This window comes from Caloenas nicobarica, chromosome Z (genome assembly GCF_036013445.1).
Source record: "Caloenas nicobarica isolate bCalNic1 chromosome Z, bCalNic1.hap1, whole genome shotgun sequence".
Taxonomy (NCBI): Eukaryota; Metazoa; Chordata; class Aves; order Columbiformes; family Columbidae; genus Caloenas; species Caloenas nicobarica.
In genome coordinates, this window is record NC_088284.1 from 100,405,801 (window position 1) to 100,412,320 (window position 6,520).

Genomic DNA, 6,520 nt, shown 5'->3' on the forward strand with positions numbered 1-6,520 from the left:
TTCTGATCAAAAAAATTAAAAAAAAAAAAAAAAGAGGAGGCTCGGTCTGGCTCAGGACACCAGAAGTCTCCAAGTTCCACTTTCTTGTATTTATTTTTGTCGTACATATATATATATATATCTCACATTTATTTATTTTTTTCCCCCAGAGGTTATGGGGTATCGAGTGATTGTCCCAGGAAAGAGAGGGGAGGGAGAGTCTATTTAAATCTATTCTGATCTATTCCAGCCCTCGCTTGCTCCCCGAGAAGGAGGGGAGCCCCTCGCACTGCCTTTTCCCGCACTTTCTAATTAATAACCACCCACTTTTGGCCGGGAAACCGATTGGGAAAAATTCGACGCTTTGATTGCCGTTATCGCTTTTCGGGGACGTTTTTCGGGGTGCAGTGTCCAGGCTGTCCTGGGCACCAGCCCGCAAAGCCCATGAGCAATCACCCTCCTTGCTATTTTGGGGGATTCTGCAAAGGAACTCTGCGGAGTTTACAACCGGCACCTTCCCTACTCCGCTAATTACAACGAGTTGAAACGGGGGGAGGCGGGAAGCAGGCAGACTATGCTTCCCAAAATTCCGCGAGCCTCCTGGAAGCCCCCCCTCGGCACCCAAAGCCTGGCTGGGAGCAGCCCCGCAGACCTGTAGCTTTCAGGAGCTGGGGCACAAACCGCGACCCTGGGGTGCAAAAATCTGCTCAAGTAACCGGCAAAATGTGCAGCGCTCCTTCGTTTAACGTGGTGGAGAAGAGTCTCCCCGTGTGCCGGGGGTGCCGGGAGGGCTGTGTCTGTCGGGGTGGGGGCAGCGCGTCTCCTCGGTTGTTTCTGAATTGTCGCTTGCAGCCCAGGCACAAAATCCCAACCCCTCCGACCGCAATTTCACCATTGTCTCGCCTTTCTGCTCGCTGAGCTATTAAGCACAGGAGATTTTGTGATTGCCTCTATCAAAAATCCTTAGTTTTAATTCCCTTCCCCCCCCGAAGAATTAATAAGAATTTCCTTCTGTCTTTAGAAAATCTTTCCGAGCTCTCCATTGACGGGATTTCAGCTGTTTAACCAGACTCAATAAATAAAAAACTGCGCTTAATTCAGCGCGTCTTTGCAGAAACGAGTACATAGTGCATTTAGCACAACTCGGACAAGTGACCCCAGTTTGTCTACAGAACTGATTTATCACATTTATTCCCCCCTCAACTTCTCCCTAAGGTATCGATGTGGGCAAAGCACCAGGAAACCGGTACGATTCGTGTCGAGACGACAGGGGTTTCTTCTCCAAAACGCGGGGAGCTGAGGGGGGGATACGAGCTGAGCAGGAGGGAAGGCAGCCCCGGCAAAGGGCGGTTTGCAAAGGGGAGGTCTCTCTCACGATCCCCCTTCCCCGGCCGGGCTCCCTCCAGAGCCGTCCCGTCCCGCCCGGGGCTCCGCAAACTTGCAGCTGGCACCGGGTCCGACCCCAAATTTCGGCTTGGCTGGGAGAGAAATGGCTATTTGCACCGCCGCCAATAAAACAATATTAACAAGAACAATAGTTTAAAAAAAAGAAAAGAAAAGAAAAGAAAAGAAAAGAAAAGAAAAGAAAAGAAAAGAAAAGAAAGAAAAGAAAAAGACGGGGGACAAGGGGGCAGAAATCGGGCAATTTTTTTCCTTTAATTTTTTTTTCTTTTGTGTGTGTGTGTAAGTTTTACATTGCAGAACAAAATGAAATATGAAAGTACCTAAATCTGCCACCCTGACTTGATGCTGCACTACAAGACAGGGTGGGGGGAATTTGTTAGTTCACCAAGTAGAAAGGACATTTTAAGTTTCCATAATACTAACGATAATATTTTGGCTATCTGACTGGCTCTCTACATGTACCAAAAAATTCACTTCAAAGATCATTTTTTATGTCTTTCCTAAGTGAACCGGGAATTTCATGTTTCTGTGCAGGCTCAAAGCATTCTCACCTGCACGACGGGAAGGAAAGCTGCTACTTTTAATTTGAAAACTGCTTTTGAAGAGAGAGAATGATGGAGAGAGTGGGATGATCAGGGCATATTGTCGGAAGAAAATTGTGCTTTCCCCATTTTATTTAGAAACCCTTGTAATTTCCATATTCTGGGTATTTTACGTTCTCCCCGCCACCCCCCGCATATACACAGAATTGTGTGTTTGCATTTGCACACGAATCGTGGCTGTTGCCTTTAGAACAACTGAAATCAAAGCCAAGCTGGTTATGTTTTAAACAGCTAATGCATTAACTCCCGCCTTCTGTCCCTCTTTGTTTTTTATGAATTTTATCACACCTCTTGCCAGGACGGTAAACTATGCTAGAGACTTGGACATTCGATTTTAGATCGAATAAAGAGAAATAAAGCTCCATCCTCGGAAGAGGGACAAGGAAGAAAACTGCAAACACTGACAAACCTCCCTATCCCTGGATCTATGGCAGATACAGTGCAAGACGATTTCTAGTTGCCTCAAATTATAATGGCAACAAGGTCTTGAAATATCTGCCTAACCAGACCAAGGCCACTTTGCTTGGTTTTGTTTTGTGTGTCGTTTATGTATTTTTTTCTTTTTTTTTTCTTTTTTTTTTTTTCTTTTTTTTTTTTTTTTTTTTGGTATGGGGCATCTTTTGGGGGTTTGAAATGTTCCAGACATTGTCCAGTACTTTGTCCCCGACGCCAACCTCATTCGTGTGAGACCGAAAGGGGATTAACTTGTGAACTTTTAAAAATCAGAACTTAAATGAGAGGCAAATCTAGGCCACAGCTCATTGTGGGAACCGTTTCTTAAGCAATTAAAGCGAGAAGAAATTCCTCGCAGCCTTTTTCCTTAAAGCAGCTTTCTGAAGGATTTAAGGAGGACTAGTGTCCGGTCCATCAAGAAAGATTTAAACTGCACAGTGATATAGAAAATCTCCACTTGCTCTTATTTAAAGGGGCACTATCACCATTTCCATAAGACCCTTGACATTGTTTCTTTAATCTTGTTTATAAACTTAAACAGATTTAAAAAGTTTTTTTCTCTCCCCTGCCTCCTTTTTTTTTTTTTTTCTTCCATGAATTCATTGAAAATATATTTGATGCAGTATTTGAAAAGAGACCAAAACAGGCTCACTTTTAAGGATTTTCTGTTACTAAAAAGTCTCAAGCTACAGCTTGCTACATTTCTCCTTTTGCTCTTGGAGGTTTGGAGGAAAGAGAGATTAGTGGGAAGGGGAATTTATATGTGTGTGTATATATATATATATATATATTTTTTTTTTTCCCCAGGATGAACTATGCAATAAAAGTTCCTTTCTCCCCAAATTAGGAAGACATAAGGCACTTGCCCCTCCTCCCCCCCCCCCAACCAATCGACTCAAACGTTTATCCAACATTTGCGGTTTAGCACATTTTCCCTTGGCTGAGAACAGAATTATATCCTAAGCAGCCTCCCGCAATGTCAGGTTTCTTTCTTTTATTCCCTCCATTCTCTTTCTTTGTCCCACTATACTTGTGCTCTCTCTTTAAGTCTTGGCTGTTGTGGCTAGTTCCTACCCAAATTTAGAGATCAGCCAGTACTTCTTACAGTTTTTCCAATTTGGTAAGGTTTTCTGCACAGCATTAAAAAAAAATACCTGCTAACCTTATTCCAGCAAAACCAGTTGTTCCCCCTTAAGTCTTAAAAAGAAGAAAAAAAAAAAAAAAGAAAGTGAACACCTTGGAGTCACCAAAGCTTTTGGTGCTTATAGCTAATTAATAGCCCTAATGATATTTTTCGAAGTCCATGAATACATTATGTTTGCAATCCAAAAAGGCGTTAGCCCCATTCAAGGGTACTTCAACATCTGCTCATTTAAGGGCAATTAATCATTTTGATATATGGTTTAAAATTGACTGCTTCCAAGGGACTTTTTTTTTTGACAAGAATAACAAAGCAATTTGCCAGGAGCCATCTTCTGGACATGTTATTAGCAGAGCCTTCATCTTAAGGAGGGTTTAAAAAAAATCCTCAGATTTAGGTACCTGCTTTAAAGGGAACCCAACACCTTCTCTCTCCCTTTTGCTTTCTTCCACCTCCTCCAATTCTTCATCTAGCCTTTCATTCCTCTGACAAGAGTTAGAGATTTCTTCTATCTTCGACCTAAAGTTTATACCTTGAATGCAGAGGCATGTGCATTTATAATTTTGCCTCTTGAGGAGAAGGCGAGCTGAATATCATGAAACACAGAGAAAGCTCAGTTCCTTCTCCCCTTTTTTCTCTTCCTTAATTGTGATAATAACTAGTTTCATGTGTTTGAGCAAAAATGCTTCATATTCTCTCATTGGTCTCATCCTTCTCTCAAAAGGAGCCCAGAGATTTTTTTTTTCTCTACTAACTGCAGTTTGTAACTGTAATAAGCCATTCTTTAGTTTAGCCTTTTTTAAAAAAAATTACCTGTATGGAATCAAATCTACCAAGAGTATTAGGTGAAAACAACCAAAGAGATCAATTTTTTCAGCTTCTGGTTCCTGGTAAAAGTGTTAGCTGAGAGAATGTAAAGGGAAAGTCTCTCCCGTGCAGGGAATTTAAAATATAGTTATGACGGGCAGATCTACTTATTTATTTATTCAGTGAATCCCAGCTGTGTTCAGAGACTCCTGCCGAACCGGGAGCCTCTTCTAGCCCAGGAGCTGCAGATGAAGTGAGAAACAGGAGGGCATCCAGGGCAAAAAGAGATAAGCAGGAAAGGTGATGAGAAAAGGCAAATAAAGAGAAGAATGATGTGCCCAGCGCCGCCTCCAGCGCCAGGGGCAGAACAGGGACAGAGGCCTCACTTGGCTGTGTCCCTGCCCCCTGGGAGCGATGGCCTTCATAGTCTGGCATCCCATGGGGACATCCCACACCTGGACCTCTCTGTCGCAAAGGCACAGGTGGTTTTTGTCCTTTATTTTCACAGGATGCCTAGAAAGAATCAGCAAAACAGAATTTTTGCAATAATATATCAGAAATGCTTCTTTTTCTTTTTTTTTTTTCTTCAACTTGATGTGCCAAAAATTCCCTGTGTGTTAACACCTGGGTTGCATTCAGAGACCTTTATCTGTGGTTTCCTCTGGTCTGGGACCATCTAGTGGCTTGTCCTCATTCGATTTTTATCCATCCATCTAAAGCCAAGAGAAATGTTGTTGTTTGCTTAAAAAAAACTTATTGAAGTGAGCAGAGTAGGTTTAAAAAATGTCCCCCTTACAGAACATGTGGATTTTGATCAGGAGTTCGAAGCTACCCACAAAATAACTAAGTAGCCTAGGGAAAAAAAAGCCAACCAGGGAAGAAATGTGAGGGGTTCTGATTTGAGTCTGTGGCCACGGTGTGTTGCAGTTGTAGTTTGGGTGTGAGATATTTCCTTTCTCCTCTGAGGATGGAGCACTGAGGACAGATGACATCTCCCAGGTTGTGTGCAGGTGGTAGCATGAACGGGAGGTTGGACCATCAACCACCACATGGCCAAAAAGACCTCTGGTAGTTCCTTGGTTTTGAAACCTTCCAAGAAAAATGTTCTTCCTCCCCCAGGAGGCTTGAGTAATGACAGTTTAATATCATCCTAGAGCCTTCACCTTCATATTTTGCTGAGAGCCCTTTTTTACAGAAAAAATACAATTAAACCCCTGAAGATGCCCCACTGGTCAGTCAGGTGCATGGTTCAGGAGGGCTTGAGTACAGACTTTAGGTTCAGCCCATCTTCTGCTGCCAGCAGAGGAACCAGGTAAGCCTGATCTGCTCAGTCCTTTTGTGAAGGGTAAGCAGTGTGTGGGTGGGGTTTGTTTCTGGTTTTGGGTTTTTTTGTCTCTCCCATGTATTAATTTAGTGGGAAACAATCTCTTGGGACTTTACAACAGTCAGACCAAAACCTGACATGAACAAATTCACCCACACATCTTCACAGACATCTTTTATGGCCTAAGTCTGCCTGCAATTTTAATATTCTCCACACTTGTGGGACACACGGTGGGATGCTGTTCTCCTCTGGCAGGCATTTCCTCACCAGAAAATGCGTTTCCTTGCTGCTCTGAGAGTCTAGGAGATCTCCATGTGGCCACTGCACTTGGGTTTGTTATTTACACCGTGATGGGACTCATGGAAAGAAATGTGGGTGTGGAGGGAGGCAGTGATAGGGATGTTACAGCTTCTGGAGTCTGTTCTCCAGCTCCTGGAGTGCTGGAAATGTCATCTAAGTGGAATGAAAACTCCAGAAAATTGCTTAAATTCAGGTCGTGCCTATGGTCTTGGCATGGAGACACTCTGCTTTTTCTAGCTAGAGCCCCATCCCACATGAGTTGCAGAGGAAACTCTGTCTCTACTTTGCTCACCTTCGCAGCACACCATGATTCTGGCAGCTGCCTTTGCCTTTGGGATTTTTTGTTTGTTTTTCAGAGCACAAGGTAGATCCATAAGAGGACTTACCTTCTCTGGGAACGACATGATGAACCTACTTGTGTGGGTACAGGTAATGTAAGAAGTTTGAAGCAACGAAGGAGTTTCTGACCCTGATTTTCCTGAACACTTAAGCTACTGTCATAGCCTCCTG